Source organism: Pinus tabuliformis, chromosome 1_1, assembly GCF_031772625.1.
Source record: "Pinus tabuliformis cultivar Carrire ecotype Pingquan chromosome 1_1, CPIR1, whole genome shotgun sequence".
Taxonomy (NCBI): Eukaryota; Viridiplantae; Streptophyta; class Pinopsida; order Pinales; family Pinaceae; genus Pinus; species Pinus tabuliformis.
In genome coordinates this window covers 516,759,849-516,778,899 of record NC_142297.1, presented here as the reverse complement: position 1 = coordinate 516,778,899, position 19,051 = coordinate 516,759,849, and the positions used below count along the sequence as shown (strand labels likewise).

Here is a 19,051-nt window from a genome sequence, read left to right as displayed (position 1 = left end):
ATTCGCATAACCCATTTTTCACATAACAACATTTTAATCCAGGTATTCAACGATTTGATGTACTTACCTCGTGGTCCTTTGAGAAAACGCCTTTCAGCTTCGTTGTAGCTGACAGTTGTGTCTATCGTGAATTTAGTGATAAACCCTCCTATTATTCGATCCAACCAATGATCTACGACCTGCACGATCTTATCTTCAGATGCCTCTAGCCTGCATACTATCTCCGGAGTCCACACTATCGGTTGATCAAGTTTACACCTTCATGTGTTGTCTGCTAGACTCATGATCCACTCATACAGTTCTAACGCGAAGAAGATCTCGTGGATTTCTGTGTATATGTAGCGATCCAACCACCTCTTCTCAGATATCTACGGGGTTTTGTTCTCCTGCACCAAAAACTTGTGAAGCTTCTGATCCAACCACTCTTCAATCTCTTTTTTCGTAGGGTTCCAGTGTTTCGACATCAAACATCCCTTTAGGCAGATCTCGGTCCTGGCAATGGAACCATTTGTTGGCTTATTAGGCCCTGACCCAGGTTCGAAAGAGTTTTTAGCCAAGCAAATCCCGTACTACCGGCCCTTTTGGAAACAATCTGTGGAGCGCAGACTAAAGTCTCACCCGAGGTAGTATGGGAGGGTGCTGGAACCAGGTTTCTGTACCCTAGGGATGTCTTGATGAGGTCTGGAGGGGTCACAACCTGATCTACACACTTATGCTATTCTGCGGAACAGTCTCATCTTCACAAAGATCCATGAATGGGCGTTTCTTAGAGCTTTAGTCTTATTGTAGCTACTACAGATCTGATTTATTCTTTAAGGTCTTTAAGCAAACATTTAACAATTAAACCCAGTGTGCACAACCATAATTCTTAATTATACTTCATAAAATCATAACATAAGCATAAACATTCAGATCTGCAATCGGATACACAATAATTCAGAAACACTTATCTTTATTAATCTTCCATTCAGTATAATCCAATTCCACCCTCCGCACACAGCTGCAGGGGTCCGCGCACAAAGCTATGAACTCTACCAGGCCTCTGCGCACACTGCTATAGAGCCTACTCTAACCACCACCACCCATGATTCAAACTTACAGACTCAAAGCACTCTCGCTTTCACAAATGCATACACTTTAGATCTTCCACAAAGCTACTATCAAGAACTGCCCTCTAAACCTAGATCCTTGCTCTATTTATACATTTCCATGGTCTGCAGACCATGGGCAAGTCGACACATTCTAGATTAATCTCTAATATTTTAGGGTGGACTACCCTTGGACTTAACCCATTACAATTCATGCTCCGCACACTTCGTGGAAATTTTACCATACTTTTACCCAAAATTGTGGGCTTTGAGCCCCAAAACCGTTACACAGGGTTTCACTGCCCAACATAATTAATCTTTTTAGGAGCTAGCATTTTAAGTTTTTAATTTGTTTTTATAAGATTTTTTGAAAACGTAGTTCAGGTAATGACCTTAAGGGGCTCAAGATTTGATTGAAGGCTTCCTTAAAGTTTTTATGAGACTGAGGATCGAAGTCCCCAGTATGGTGGCCAGAAATGTTATCAATCTGATAATTCCTTTGAAGTCATAAGAAGGAAAAACCAAAGGTAACCACTATCCACTTTTGGAGACCATGACCTAGCCTTCTTGATGCTCAGAGAGGGCTTTCTCTTTAAAATTTAACTTTGTTTTAGTTAAGATGTTTTTAGGCTAGCTATGATTGCTCAAGGGGTGTCTAATTTTGTTTGATATTGGGTGGTAGGATCTACTTAGATAGATGGATAAATTGATGTCTTTTAGACCATTGGGCTATGGAGTCAACTAATAAGGAAGAAAAACTGGATTAACTCATTAAAGGGGATGTTCCAAGGGAAAGATAGCAGAGTGAATTTTAGATGTTTGGGACAGAGGGGTGAAAGGGTTTCACTCGGGGTGAGAGAGCAGTTAAGGGTTCTCAGACCCAGATAATGAATGAGGAAGGAAAGGGTAATTGAAATCAAAGGGAAGTTAAGAATCCTTTAACCTGAATTATTCATGAAATCAATTTAAATATCAAAAGAAAACATTCAAATGCTTAACTGTTAAAACAGAGTGTGATTTAAAAAGGTTCTGAAGTATTATTCTAGTTATAGCATTTATATTGAAACACATATAAGGTTATGAATAAATTTGAGAAAAATGACAATAAAACAAGAAAATACTTGTCTGAAATTTGCTCAACACATGAATCCTTGGAAAATTCTGATCTTTATTAATCAATCCAGCTTGCTGGCTCATCAACTGATACAATAACCTTCTGGGTCTTCTTGATCAAAAAGTATATAGAAATTTCTAAGAGAATCCACCCTACATACTTCGAATTGTGAAGTATTTATAGAAAAGTTTATTACAAAATATCTCAAACTAATTTGAGATTTAATTTAGGAAATAAAAATATCTTCTTGCAAGAAGATAGAGACAACTATTGAACTGCTTCATGATGTCCCTTTTATTTTGGTTGTGCTGGCTGTCATGCTTTGATATTTAGCCCTTTATGCTGCTTTGTTGTTTGATATTTTACACTGGATGCTTCTTTTACTTTAGCCTTTCATCTCATACACTTTGACTCTGCTGATGTGTCTTCCTCCTTTTACCATGTTTTTTTACTTTAACTGTACCTTAACCTTTTTACTGCATATTTCTATAGTAAATCAGTCAATTTTTCCCACATTTCGGCATTAGGTAATTGGATTTTTAGCATCCTCCTATATATTTAATCTGCCTCAGTGTATTTGGAGAAAGTAGGTTTATTGATAAACAAGTGTTTTACCTCATGCTGGAGGTAAAACAAGTTTTCAAATGTCTGGTAGAGTACTTTGCCTGTTGGTAATGCTTTTATAGATGATCTATTTACCTACTCTTTTTCTACCTCTCTAATTTTCCTATCATAATCCTCCTGTGTCATGAGATTGTCATTTATCACTAGGGGATTAGGTAATCCCTTCTCTCTCAAAATTTGGAACTTAGCCATAAACCTTTCAATGGCTTTCTGCATACTCTGACATTTATCCTCCAAGTTCTGCATCAAGTTCCTCTTGGAGAGGACCTTTCTGACCTCCAAAATTGTCTCTGTTCTATCCTCTATTTCCAATTCCTGAAGTTCATACTTATTCTTTTTGTTAAGGAATTGGATAATTATGGTAGCCTCTTCTGGCATTTCTCCTAATTCTACCTTTACTCTTTGGATGGCCTCTGTAGCCATCTTTATTAAATTTACTTGCTCAAAATTCACCTGAATAGATGGAAAAATATTATTGGCAGAGTCAATGATATTGGCCTATATTTGTTCCTTAGCCTACCCAAGGGGTTCTTTCAGTGTCAAGTCCTTTTCCATGGCTTTCAATCTTTCACTCATCCTCTCATATGTTTGTACTTCTTCCTTGTCCATGATTTTAGCAAGCTTGTAATCAATTTCCAAGCTTGTCACCTTTTCTTTGAGCTTATTCATCTCTATTGTCTATATGGATATTTCTTCCATAGCTCTAACTAACTTTTTTGCTTCGTCACTTGATGTACCTATTGCTCATGTATATTCTGTAAAAATTGGTTGTGCTATGGCCATAGGATCTGTGCGAGCCAATGAGGCTACCAATGTGGAAGAAACAACCACGGTGACCGCTGGGATGACATTGACTGAGGTAGTGGCAATATCAGTTTGCTTTAAATTAATCAAGCTATCCAATTCGTTTTCTATCTCCCTCAACTAATCATTTAGTTTAAGGACTAAGTCCATCAACTCTTCATGCCTTATTTTATTTTCCAAGACTTCGTGTGTCTGGGGATGGTGTAGTTGAGGTATCTTCAACTGCTTCTTAAGTGTTGCAATGTCACCATTTTTCTTTTTGATTAGTTGTTCAGTGGCCTTGACGTCTTTAGTCCCAATTCAATTACCAAGTCTTCCAAAGACTTGATTCTGGTGTCTTTTGCTTGTGAGGAGGCCTTTTCCAATTGATACTGGTTTGAAATGATGTTCAATGAATTCTGCAACTGATGGGTAGCTATGGATTTTCTTGTAAGGGTGGAGTAAATAATTTCTCCACCCTGTTTTTGAAATTCAATTTTGACAATGGGATGAATATCCCTTGCCAATACCTCAAAATCAATATTCTCGAAATCTACTGATGTTCTTGGTTGTTGTACAGTTGGCTTTATGAAGGAAATTTTCATCTTTCCTTTCTTGAAGTAAAAAGTTGAACCTAGTTTGATTGTTAGGTGTAAGTTTGAGATACTGTGCATAAGACTGTGCCTTCAGTTTCTCATTTCTCATTTTTATTTCTTTGAACCTGTCCTTAATGTCCTTAACTTTATTAGCAGGCCTATTAAATGAGGAGAATTCTACACTATGTTGCCTTTCCAACATTTGAGTTTTTGATGTAGATGGCTCCTATGTTCCTCTAAATGGAGTTGTTCCTTTCCTCATGTCTAACTTAGCATCAGTTATTTCTATTGAGCCTTCTATGTCTTCCTGCTCTGAAACAAGATTGAGCCTAGGCCTTTTACTTTGGCTAGCTTCATATTGTACATTAGAAGTGTCCATACCTGAGCTGGAGGCTTCTTCTCTGTTCCTTTTGGAATTCTTTTCCTCATACTGAGGAGTCTATAAAATAGGAAGATTAGTCATAGTTCCTTCTTGCTCTGGTACCTACAGGAATGAGCTTTCATCAAGCTGCTTTTCTAGATTAATTAAGGTATTCTCAACATCTACCTTTGTACTATCCCTGTCTATGAGAGTGTTTTCCACCCACTCAAATTGATTGGAATATATTTCTATTTCTAGTATGGGGTGATGAATATAAGGTCCCAATTTGACCTTTTGTCTTAGTTTGGTTATAAACCCTCGAGGGTCATACCTCCACAAGAAACTACTCTGAAACTTCATTTGTTGCAGAATTTGATTTGCTTCCTACCCTACTTCTCTAGAATTGAAAATGAAAGGTCCTAACTGATTTTTGACCTTGAACTGAGTTTTTCTGTTGGCCGAGACAAATTTGACTTCATCAGAGTTCATTATCTGCCTATAATAGTCTAGAGCAAATAAACTCATGCGGAGGTATTTGGGCAGTTTGTATGGTGCATTTGGCAACCATAGATTCTTATTTCAATGTGATTTTGGTAAAGGTACTAATCTCCCACCTTACGTTTCTTGGACAATTGGAGAACTCTTTTGATTTCTTGACTTACTCTAGGTGGAGGGCTTCCTGTCAACATGGTCATGACTGGATGGACAAAAGAATCAATGAAATCTACATAGGTGTATGGTGATGAATACTTGTGGAAAAGTGGTGTCCAAAATATTACAGACCTGGGCTGGCCTTTAGTATCCAGCTTCTGGAGAGTGAAGGGAAATCTGTCTGGCTGATAATATAAAAAGATATGGTAAAGTACAGATGAGTATTTGAATACTCTTTCATTGTGCATTCTGGTAAATTGTTCATGCATACTTTCAGCTATGAACTGGGCATAATCATACAAAGTAGCAAGAGGCTTTCCTAAGGTGAAAATTGACATGAAGGCCAGGGTGAGCACATCAACAAAATCATATGTGGTACATGCCAGAATACATGATATCATGGCTATAATTTGCTTGCCCATTTCAGAGAAAATGGCAGAAACATATGGAGTGGCATCTTTAGGGATATTTTGCTCTTCTACAATGAAAGTTTGGAATATTTGGGCTAGTCTTGATGGACTCAACTTGGTTTACTGGTCTAAAAAATCCCCAATGGAGAGTGGGGTCAAGTTTGGACCTGGTTGGACTTGTAGCATCTCATTGATTGACTCGGCTGTAATAGTAAACAAGACCTTTTGGTCTAGGGACATGATGGCTCTCTGACTTGGAATGTAACACACATGGAACATATGGACAATCTCAGGAAAGATATGTACTTGTGGAAATTGGTATTTGGGCAAATTGGAGTCCCAAAGGCCAACGTCATCTGTATGATTAAGATATATGTCCTTAATCAAACAATGTATTTTGAGCAGGAGTGTATAGACACTTGTATCTTTGATTTGAAAATCCTTGTCCGCTAGGGGAAGGTGGTCAAGGTCCAAATGGGGAGATGTGATAGGTCTGACATCCATGGCGACAGGGGCAGCCATAATTCAGTTCTTGTGGATTTGAATTTGGTGTTCAGTTGTGTTATAATCTTTCCACGACTAGCCGACGTAGTTAATTTGGGGGTCAGAAGGGGGGCAAAGCCCCCCCCTTCATTGCACCAATTGCGTAGTAGGGTGGGGAGGGTCATAGGGGGTTTGAGGGTTATAGGTAACCCCACCCTATGCCCCGAAAAAATTTGGTTTTTGACTCTATATTAGGTTGGGCGAACCTACCTATGGTTTTGTGCATGTTTTTTGCACAGGGTTTTGGACGCGATGGTTTTTGTTCCATGGTATTGGATGCTTCGGTATGTCTAAATATGTATTGTAACATCGAAAGGAACATAATGAAAAATCAAGCTGGAAGTCCTGGTTTTGGGATCCAAGAGAAAATCACTGTGTATATGTGTTTTATGTGTTATGCTCTCACATTGTTTATTTTCTGTGTTTTAGAATTCGTATGCAAGTAATTTCTATACGAGGTTAAAACCTGCATTTGGTATCAAAGTTGTTTTGGCTTAAAGGGGACATCTTTGTTGCTGAGGGGTTTCGCTTGGGCCTGTGGTAGACCCTATTCAGTGGGAGATCTGCGAGATCAATTATAGTGGTAAAAGAAGATGGAGAGTAGTGGAAAGATAGAGATCGAGAAATTTAATGGTCAGAGTTTTGAGTTGTGGAAACTCAATATGGAGGATCTGTTGGTGGATAAAGATTAGTGGATCATGGTAGATCTGGTTACTAAACCAATGAGAGTGTCCGATGAAGAATGGAAGAATTTGGATTGGAAGGCAAAGAGCACAATATGATTGTGTGTCTCAGATTCAGTATTGCTGAATGTATCAAGGGAAGCTACGATGAAGGCTTTGTGGGAAAAGTTATGGAATTTGTACCAATCTAAGTCTCTGGTGAATCAATTGTTCCTACGGAAAAAGCTGTATAACCTAAGGATGAAAGATGGAGAGTCAGTGACAGAGCATTTGAATGCTTTTAATATTGTGGTAAGTCAGTTTTGTCTGTTGATATTAAAATTTCAGATGAAGATAAGTCCATCAGTTTGTTGTGCTCTCTACCAGATTCGTGGGATAGTCTGGTTGTTGCAATAGGTAGCAATGCAACTTCCTTGCAGTTTGATGAAATAGTGTCATCCTTTCTAACGAAGGAGATGAGACGAAAAAATATGGAGAGCCAGAATGGTGATGCCTTGTCTGTATGAGGATGGTCCCAAAACAGAAACAAAATTAAGTCATCGAGTGGGAGATCTAAATCTAGAGGGAGATATAAATCTCCAGGAAAACCTATAAAGGTGGTGTGCTGGAAATGCGAAAAGGAAGGGCACTACAAAAGGTATTGTAAATCTAAATCTCCTGACAAAGGAAAGGGATATGATGATGCTCCTTCTGAGGAGGCGAAAACCACCTCAGATGAAGGTGTGGATGTGTACTTGGCTTCTTCAATTACACATGTAGATCATGAGGCATGATTGATTGACTCAGGTGCATCGTTTCACTTCACTCCCCATAGAGAGTGGTTCTGCGAGTATGAGAAATACAATGGTGGTTATGTCTTCTTAGGGGATGATGGGAAGGCCAGAATCGTTGGTCACAAAAAAGTAAAGTTGAAGTTGCAAGGTGGAAGGGTTAGAACACTTCCGGGTGTTCTGCATATTCCTGCATTGGCCAGAAATCTGATTTCTATAAGCAAGATAGATGTTGCAGGTGTAAAAATAGTGTTCGAGAAGGATACCTGCAAGATGGTTCAGGGAGCACTGGTATTGATGCGGGCAGTTTGGATTGGAACTCTGTACAAGCTACAAGGTAGCACTATTGTCGATGGGTGCAACAATTCAGTGGTTCCTCAAAGTGGAGCAGAAAATCTAGTGGTCTCTGGAGAGAATACCATGCTATGGCATCAAAGGCTTGGACATATTGGAGAGAAGGACCTTCAAATACTTCATGGTAAAGGTATGGTAGAAGGTATGAGTAATAGCTCTCTGGATTTTGATTTCTGTGAAAATTGTGTATATAGGAAGCAGAATCAGGTGAGTTTCCCCTCTGGTGGTAAGAGGGCAAAACAAATATTAGAGCTTATGCACAGTGATGTGTTTGCACCTGTGAAGGTTCCATCAGTGGGTAAGTCTGTGTACTATGTATCATTTATAGATGACTTCTCAAGGAATACATGGATATATTTCCTTAAGAAGAAATTTGAAGTCTTTGACAAGTTTAAAGAATTTAAGGCTCTGGTGGAAAACGAAATAGAGAAGTACAGTAAGGAATTTGAAGAATTTTGTAAGAAGTGTGGTATAGCACGAGAAAATACTACTCCATATACACCTCAGAAAAATGGAGTTGCAGAAAGAATGAATAAGACGTTGATGGAAAGGGCAAGAAGCATGCTCAGTGGTGCTGGGTTAGGACACAAATTCTAGGCAGAGACGGGGGAGACTGCATGTTAGCTGGTTAATAGATCACCTTCATCAACATTGGAGGATAAGACTCCACAAGAGGTATGGACTGGTAAGAAACCCTCTCTTTCACATCTGAGGGTATTTGGATGTGATGCATATGTACATGTTCCAAATGAGAAAAGAACCAAGTTGGATAGTAAATCTGAAAAGTGCATCTTTATTAGGTATAAGGATGGTTTAAAGGGTTATAAGCTTTGGAACCCAGTAACAAGGAAGGTTGTGTACAACCGAGATGTGGTGTTCACAGAGGTGAAAGATGTTATTAAACATGAAGTCCAACCGAAGGAACCTGAGAAGATAGAGTTTGAGCTTAAGGAGGAAGAATCAAACTCTACAACAGAGGAGGAATCAGAAGATGAAGAGCCACAAACTCTAGGTGTGAGAAGATCAGTTCGAGAAAGAAGGCGGCGAGAAAGGTATAGTACATCTGCTTTCTGTTCAAATTTTTCTTTATCTATTACTGATGATGATCCTAGAACTGTGAAGGAAGCAATAGATTCAGAGGATGGAAAACTCTGGAAAGAGGCCATGGTTGAGGAAATGACATCTTTGCACAAAAATGAGGCATGGGATCTAGTGGAGTTGCCGGTTGGAAGGAAACCCATTGGCAGCAAATGGGTGTTCAAGAAGAAGACAAATGCAGAAGGAAAGGTTGAGAAATACAAAGCTTGGTTGGTAGCAAAAGGTTATTCCTAGGTGTCAGGAATTGATTTTGGTGATATTTTTTCTCCTGTTACCAAGGTAGATTCTATTAGATTACCTCTATCTGTTGCTGCTGCTTTTGATTTTGAGGTAGAACAGACGGATGTGAAGACAACTTTTCTTCATGGGGATCTAGAAGAGGTGATCTACATGAAGCAACCTGAAGGTTTTGCGGTGAAGGGTAAGAACTTGTATGCAAGTTAAAGAAGTCTCTGTATGGGTTAAAACATTCACCAAGGATGTGGTATCAAAAATTTGATACATTTATATAGGGACTTGGCTTCACCAGAAGCAAAGAAGATCACTGTGTGTATTCTAAATTAATTGGTGACCGTGTTATTTATCTGGTCTTGTATGTGGATGATATGTTGTTGGTTGGAAATGACAAAGAAATTATCTAGGATTTGAAGACCCAATTTTCCTCCAAATTCGACACGAAAGATCTTGGTGCTGCAAACTATATTTTGGGCATGGAAATTAAAAGAGACTGGGAAAAGAGGAAGCTCTGGTTAAACTAGAGGAAGTATGTCGAGACAATATTGCAGAGGTTTAATATGCATGATAGTAAACCGGTGAATGTTTCTATTCCTGTAGGTGTAAAGTTATCTACTAAATAGTATCCCAAGACACAAGAAGAGGAAGAGGACATGTCCCGTGTTCCATATGCAAGTGCAGTTGGTAGCCTAATGTATGTGATGGTCTATCCTAGACCAGACATTGCACATGCAGTGGGAGTATTGACCAGGTTTATGTCAAAACCAGGGAAGGAGCACTGGATAGCAGTGAAGGGGGTTTTCAAGTATTTGCGTGGCACTAGTGATTATGGTTTGTGCTACCAAGGAAGACTAGGATTGGACAGAGTGTTGGATATTCGTGGCTTTGTTGATGTAGACTGGGCTGGAGATTTGGATCACAGAAGATCTACATGTGGGTATGTGTTTAACCTATATGGAGGTGCAGTCAGTTGGATGAGTAAGAAGCAGTCTATAGTGGCACTATCAACTACAGAGGCAGAATACATGGCAACAACTCCTGCAAGCAAGGAAACTGTTTGGTTGTAGAGATTGTGTTCAAGTATGGGGTTAGTACAGGGAGCTATAAGGATATATTGTGACAACCAAACTCCAATTTTCTTGGCAAAGAACCCTGCATATCATTCGAAGATAAAGCACATTGATGTTTAGTATCACTTTGTGAGGGATATGATAGAAGACAAAAAGGTGTTGTTGGTAAAGGTGGACACTTTGAAGAATACTGCAGTTGCATTGACAAAATCTGTGAGCTCTGAGAATTTCTCTTGGTGTAGAGAAACAATGGGCATTGTAGGGCTGGATAAATGACTAAGATCTTCTATGGCCCCTTGTGGAAATAAAACAACAAGTGGGATAATGTTGGGTTGTGTTATATTCTTTCCACGACTAGTCGACGTAGTTAACTGGGGGGGTTAGAAGAGCCCCCCCTTCGTTGCGCTGATTGCGTAGCAGGGGGGGGGGTCACAAGGGGTTTGAGGGGTGCAAGTAAAACCACTCTATGCCCCGGAAAATTTTGGTTTTGGACCCTATATTAGGTTGGGCAGACCTACCTATGGCTTTTTGCATGTTTTTCGCACATGGTTTTGGACACGATGGTTTTTGGTCCATGGTATTGGATGCTTCGGCATGTATAAATATGCATTGTAACATTGAAAGGAAAATAATGAAAAAGAAACCTGGTAGTCTCGGTTTTGGGATCCAGGGGAAAATCTCTGTGTATATGTGTTTTATGTGTTATGATCTCACATTGTTTATTTTTTGTGTTTTAAAATTTGTATGCAGGTAATTTCTATACGGGGTTAAAACCTAAATTTTGCAATACTGGTTTATTTAGAGGTTTTGAATGAAAATTGGAAGATTTCAGAAGGGTTTGGGCACACAATTTAATATTTAAAGTAATTTCAATTAATTTTACTTACTTAAAACACTTTACAGACTGAACGTTTTCAAATTGAAAGGGTGCCTGGTAATTTCTCTGCAAATACCTGGAATTCGGGTGACTTAACTTCAAATTCGGTGTTCTCAGCAACTGCAGAAGTTTGAATGGCTCTGATACTAACTGAGATCTTGATTGGGGTCTCTGTAACTTCTTCAGGTGTGAAATTTGAGGACAATTGGTGATTTCAGAGTTTGCAGGTGTCGCAATGATTTGCATAGGTTCACAAAGAAAATGAGCGAAAAAGGCGAAATAGGGCTTCTCGGCCTTTTTATTCAACACCAATCACTTTTTGGTGGGTAATTACACATGTACAGTGAATGGCATTTCGGGTTACCCAAAGCCATCTCACCACTTTCATGGAGGAGACGGTATTTTGGAGGGGTCACCCGATCTATGCTAGCACTTGACACGTAGTAGATGGGGTCTGGGGAAAACCACTTTATCATGCGAGTAAAGGTTGGTTATTGGGTGAACCTGATATGGTTGTGGACATTCAGATGTGGGCGTTGATGATTGGATGGCAGTCGGGCGAGGGATGTGTGCAGATGATATGAGCATAGTTTTCAAGCAGCCCAGGGCTTTAATACTTGGCGGTTTGGGATTAATTACGAGTTAATCCTAGGATTAAATGATTGGGAGGGGCATAATGATGGGATTAGTTTAAATTTACCAAGAAGTGGTGAATTAAGTGGGTTTTATCGGGCATATGGGGTAAAAGTATAATTTATAGCTAAACTAAGGGTTGGGGTATTAATACAGGATTTAATTATATACGGGAAAAGGTATATGGGGAACTATAATATTATGTTAAAAAATTAATATGAAATGATTAGAGTGAACATATCTTTAAGAATAAATGTAATATTTACGCACTTTATTCACATACACTTCATACTTAGGATCAAATCTTTTTGTGGGTATTTTGGATGAAATGGAATTTAACATGGGGTTGTTTACTTTTCATAGGAAAATGGAGTTTAACCTTAGGAAAAGGGGTTTGATTAGGGTAATGGAGGGAAATGAATTTTATGATGGGAATTCTAACACTTGATATCCATAAGTCATTAAGCCGAGGGTTTGGTCCCACCAAAAGTTAGAGAAATGCTCTGAGCCTTTATGACCTGAAGGATTTTTAGTACCAAAACTTACTTGTGGATGGGGAAATTAATAAGTAAAGGGATGAAATGAATGGGGGGGTTAATTAAATCAACTTGTAAACCATTGTTTTTGCTTTTTTAACTGCTCGTACACATTGAAACATATAATTAAGCATGATAAATGTGCTTTTATCCAATCAACTTTACACTTCAACAACCTTTCTTCTACTTACCCATTACTTACCCTAACATTTTTTCTTCATTTTTTTGAGTGCATTTAGGCTAGCAGACCCTTATCATTTATTTTTCTTTTGAAAAGTAAACTATATAATTCTAACCTTATATCTTCCAAGGGCTAAGATTAAACTGACGGGCTCCTTTTATTTTCTCTACGTATCTAATGATATACCAAGATTAAATAGTTTGGTCAGATTTTATTCTCTAACTATAAACATAAAATTCAATACATGCAATCGTCAAGGTTAAGAAATTTGACTACCATGGGTCATGGCATGTTTGAGAAGCTTCACACAACCTTTATTTAGGCTTGCACACTTTCATGATCTATTTTTGTTTTTGGGGTTCATATTTTTTCATTTTTTGATCTTTTATTATTCTTTTTGTCCTTTGATATTTCTTTTAGGACATACCCTCTTTATATTTTTTAATTTTTAATATGGAAAACATTTGTAGAAAGAAAAGTTATGTACAATATTATAAGGCTTAACCATAGCCAATTCAAAATTATGAATCATATCACTATAGGACTCTAACATTCAGGAAAAGTGACATCGTTATAAATTACCTTGGGAGTGATTCAGAGGTTGCCAAGTTCTTCAATGGTCTATGCAAAGGAGTCACCATGAGACGGACAGATGCATTGGCAAAACTGAAGGGAGATGTAGATGATCACTACAGAAGAAAATTCAAGGTTTGGTTTACCGAGCTTGTGAAGGAACATTTCTCATTGCCCTAGAAAAGTCTAGCTCTGGCGGGAGCAATTGTTGCACTTTTTCTTATCGTTGTGAAAACCATCTACTCAATACTATCACCTAATTAGCCTCTCCACTGCCATGTCTTTTAATTCCTATTCACTACATCAGTAACAATGGGTGCTTTTTACTTATTTACGATTGATTTGAATGCTGGTGGCCATGAAAAGTACTAAGTATAAGAACTTTGACAAACAATGAAACTTTTTGTTGACTTAGACACATTTAATGAGTGTCTCCTCATTTAGGATCAACTTTCCCACGAGCTTTTATAGTCAAGCAACAAAACTTTTAAAACAATAGCTACACAGGAAAAGTCGTATTGAAGCTGCAGAGGAACTTTGACAAACAATGAAACATTTTGTTGACTCAAAAACATTCAATGAGTGTCTCCTCATTTAGGATCAACTTTCCCACGATTGTTAATATCCAACAGAATTGAAGAGTTAACATTCTTATACAAATGAATATACAACAGGTTTCCACGTAGGGTTTAGTCCCTTGCTTTTTGTGGCATTGAAAAATTCCCACGCTTTAGAAGTGTGGCCCTAGCTTACTTCTCCAACAATCATTGCTACGATAATTAGAGCATCATGTTCACAATGACATGCTTGCATTTACCAAAGGTACCTATTAAGTTATTAGCCTCTTTGTATTTTATTTCCCTAAAAGGATGCTAAACCAAGGTAGTGTAGCTTGATACAATAGGAATGCAAACTAGTTCTGTCATGATATGCATTGTATCAAATCCTCTCTTCACCTAGCCTGGTTTCAAGTAATCATCGATAAGGATGCCATAAACATTTTTATCAGGCATGTAATTTTTCATTTTCATGACATTGACTGCATAGCATAATCCATTTTTCCATTTTTTGTACAATCTTTAACTAGGATATGGAAACTTTTGGGCTTAGGCAAAAGACTTCTCTCCTTGATCTCATGGATCCAGTCAAGAGCTTCCTCAATCCTTCTTGTTATATATTAACATTTCAAAAAACAAGCATAAATTTCTTGCTGGAAAATATGGGAAAACTTCAACATCTCATCTCCAAGAGCTCTGAAGCTTCGCACCTTCCGGGCTCTGTTTTATTAACAAAAAATAGCAGCAAGAGAACATGTTGCTTCAATCAAAATATGTTTTGATTGTGCATTGTGGAGCCTTAGGACTAGTCCAATGTATTCAATTACTATATTTCTTTCCCTTAAATAATTCCTACAGTTAAATAATGCAGAAATAACTGAAGAAATTTAGCTTAAGTATTGTCATTACTAGAACAAAGGATTTTAGTCATTGTTTCAATTCCATCATTTCTAGTACTATCTTTAGTACAGATATTAAGGCCTCCATAACTTGAACTTATGTTTTTGGTAAGTCACTAGTTAGAAAAGTAATGAGTTTGCTGATATTGCTACTATTTGATTTATGGGTGAAATGGTTCAGTGTCTTTGCAGTAATTTATTTCTGCTTTGACTATCACTTTTTCAACAACCCAATAAATGTAGGTATATCATCTACACTTTGAAAACATGAATGGATATCTTCACTACGATTACAAAGGTTCACAATAGCATTTTTAGAGTGCTTTTTCACTTTTGAAGATCCAATCTCCAGAATCTGGACTAGAGGAGGTATGCCACTTGCAACAATAATTTCCCATTTTCTTTCATCATTTTCATTTGACAACATACAAAGCAAGGTCACTGCACATTCCTGCTACTATTTGAAGAAAGGGCAACAAGAAAAATCAAGTGTTCTACTCCTTCCCTGCCTTGAATGGCATGCCACATATTATTTGCACTGCTGTAAAGAATTTTAAGAGACCTTATGAGTTCCTCTTGAACATCATTTGCAACCCTTATAAGTATACCCACTAGCAAACACTTGTCTTCTGAATTTTGGAGCTTTCCACTTAAGTAGCTATTTCCATACAAGCTAGCAAGGTCTTTTATTGTATGCTCTCGAACTAGAAAAGGTGATCAAGCGTTGAATTGCTTAATCAATACTTGCTCAATAAATACATTTTCTAGTGAATTATGCGAAATAGGCTGTGAATTTTTCCTACAAGCATTTATTAGCATACCAATTGTAGTTGAGAGGACATACTTTGGATAGTGGGATATAGCCTTCAGTTCTGGCAAGAGTATACAAAATCACCCTTGGGCAATTGACTGCTAGCATTTTCACATCGGTTTTTTGCTGACTTTCATCTTTGCTTCAGGGAAGTTTTCCTTGTGGATCTTTTGTGCAACTCCTTGTCTTACGTTACAATCTATTCTATTGGAGAAAAACGAAAAAATACACATAATAACATTGAAAGATGTTTGCAATTTGTATTAACAACCTCCTAGATTTGTGAAAGTGCTTCTTTTAAACTTAAGAAACGTTAAAATTGGCCCAAAGAGCATGCTACAATTTAATTTTCCTGAGAACTTTCATTTCTACATTGCATGAAATGCAATTTCACAAGCTTGAGAACATTAAACATTATATTAGCCTCTATGTAAACTTGAACCACATTGATTTCTACATACGAAACTGATAAATGGAGCATGGGATATCTGGCACTAAAAGTACCTTACTTTTTTGGACAATTTTAACTTTAAAACTAGTTGAAATTATCCTAAATCTCTGAGTTCCACTTCTGTAAGGGTGTTTTCTCCATGAAACTAGGCCCCAGAAATGGGGCAACCTAAGTTCCCCATATCAGACACTGAGATGTGGATGGCATGGACTTATTTTGATATTCTTTGCAAGCCCAAATTTATGTATCTGATTTTTGAAGAAGCCTTTGAGTGCAACGTTAATTATAATTATGTTCTGTAATCATTGAACCATTTGGTTTGCTTTTCAACAATATTAAAGTACTTTATTTTTGTGTTCGAAACACCATTCAAAAAATTCTAGAGAGGCATCTCAAGCTATTGGACAACAAATATTTTACTCAAGGAGATCATAGAGTCTTAATGTTACAACTTACATATCAAAATAGCATACTGGAAATGGAAGTTTGTGCAATAGTTCTCACATTTTGATATTACATTTGACAACCTAGCCTCTCTCTATAATCCCATTCTAGAAAACCTCAGGTTTGCCATCTATATCTAAAGAATACATCAAATTTTTTTTTTTTAAAGATTAACCAAAATCCTTTTTTAGGCCATTTCTTCACAAGCTTTGAAGCTTTATTTCTCTCACTTTCTCCCAAGTATGCATAAATAAGAGTAGTATAAATAAGGGCATCACCAACAAGACACCTCAAAACATTTTATTGATTATGTTTTTGTCCCTGCTTAGGTATCCTAACCTCTAATAGTGTTGCTATATAAAAAACATATTTAGATAAACCTCTTTCGAAAAATCATCAAGAAGCTTCAGAGCTTCCTCTTGATTGTGTTGGAAATAATAACCATCAATTACCCATGAGTAAACACTAAAATTAGGCATAAACCTGCAATCATCATTTTAAATAGGACCTCCGTTGCTTCATTTATTTCCCAAAATTTCAAAATCCATGAATAAAATCCGTGTATGTATACACAAAAAAATATCTCGCTTTGTAACATCTTGTTGTGAAGTTTCCAGGCATTATCCATGTTACCTCTCTTGCACTATGAATTGATCAACATATCGCATGTGAAGTACTTAGGTTCAAGACCCTTCTTCTCCGTTTCACGCAAAAGGTTATTGGCTTCTTCCAATTTCCCTTCCTCATAGAGCTTATGGAGGAGGACACTGTATGTCACCATTGCTGGCACGAGCTCTTTCATTCCACAATCTGAAATCCCCAATCATATTATCTTCTCTACAATCACCATCAATCAGGGTAGTATATGTTACATTATTTGGAAACAGATCAACCACTTCATTCAAAATATTCAATGGATACCTCAATCTACCCTCTACAAAATCAATGTATCGGAGTGTTGTATGTTACAATATCAGGGGAATAACCTTTGCTTGGAATCTTGGAAAGGAAATTGAATGCATTTTCAGTGTCCCCTTCCTTGTAGTATCCTTGAATGAGCAACATTGTAAGTAACAATATTTGGTAACATGCATTTAGGCATCATTTCCTCTATAAGGGCATTTGCTTTCATCATCTTGCCTCCTTTGGAGAGACCACTAATGAGTGCAATATAAATGACAACCGTGAGTTTGATATAATGGTCCACCATTCCATCAAACAATTTGAAAGCATCGTCCATTTTGGCTTGCTTGGAATATCCATTTATCATAATAGAATACAAGATGGTATTGGAAGGTATGTTTATGGTCCTCATCTATTTGAAAATAGCCTTTGCCTCATGTTACCCCATTAATGCACATTGACACACATCAAATGGCTTATCATGAATATATTCCAGCACATTTCCAGTCATTGCTAAATGATGAAGTGTTCCATTTTAAATTTCCCAAGCTCATCGTTCCTTCAGTTTTTGATATTTGTGGTGCTCAAAGCAAATTGGAGTAGAGGAGACTACATAAAACCATGCCCTTGGGATTGCAAATTGTCATGAATTAATATTTATTGTTCCACACAGCTGATGCTATGACTCCCTTCAACTTGACTATGGAGAATGATCATTCTCACCTCCTTACACCTGTTCCAAAATAAGTTAAAACAAAAATTCGAAAGTAATTGTGTACAATAATGGTGCTAGAGACAATGGATCTTTACATAATGCACGCTTGAATTATCAGATCTATAGATAAACTAGTTCCAAGGAAAATACACAGATTTGTTTGATGCAAGATCATTCTACCAAGACACACTCCATTGCCTAATCTCACTTCTCTGATACCATGTTGAAAAACCTTTTCTGATCTACAGATAATTACTTGTGATATTATTTACCATGATTTTAGCTTATTCAATTTTCATCAAATAATTGTACATTAGAAATTTAACCAATACTATTACAGCTATAGTCTAAGAGATTTCACTTAAAACATAGGAACAAGTATATGGGAACAAAGGCAAATTTGGTTGTAGCTGCTGCAACTAGAGCTTGCACAACCGTGATAACACAGGTACAACTCCTTTTCTTCCTGCTTTGTCTTAGAGATTTGGATTTTCTAGCCAAATTTTGGTATTTTGACTTGTACATTTCTTGCTCAAATTTATACATAAACACTATGTTATGTGGTGGTTTATTTTGTTTTGGAAAGCCATTGGACACAACGTCTGCTCGGATGTAAACTAGCACATTTGGGAAATCAAAGGGACTTTGGCAAACTCTTACTGAGGGTTCTTGGAAAGAGGCATTGGATGGACTTGGTGTGTCTTTACTCCTGATATCAAATCTTGCTATATAGGTACTATTAACACCACATTGTCTATTCAGTTTCTCAGTTAAAACTTTCCATTATACATTTGTATATCCTTTATCTGTTCTATTTTACATGTTTAAATCTCATTGATATGTTATTTTTCTGCTAATGGTTTGTTTTATTTCTTACTTGGTATGGAAAAATGCATAATTGAAACTAAACTGTGAAAAATATATAAATCCAGGAAAAATCCTTTAATGAGATTTCATCATGATCAAAGCCTATGGATTTGCTAAAATAGGCCTGCAACTTTAACAACAGAAAAGATAGAGACTCATTGTAGGTTGAACATGCCTCTAAGAATTATATAGCATGAAATCAACACCTCTGAGTAAATGCAAATG

At 37.3% G+C, this 19,051-nt stretch overlaps 1 pseudogene; it reads left to right on the top strand.

Moving 5' to 3' along the window:
* Nucleotides 1-18,692, top strand: part of LOC149214051 (peroxisomal adenine nucleotide carrier 1 pseudogene) — a 75,439-nt pseudogene extending 56,747 nt beyond the window's left edge.
* Nucleotides 18,693-19,051: the final 359 nt, after the last annotated feature.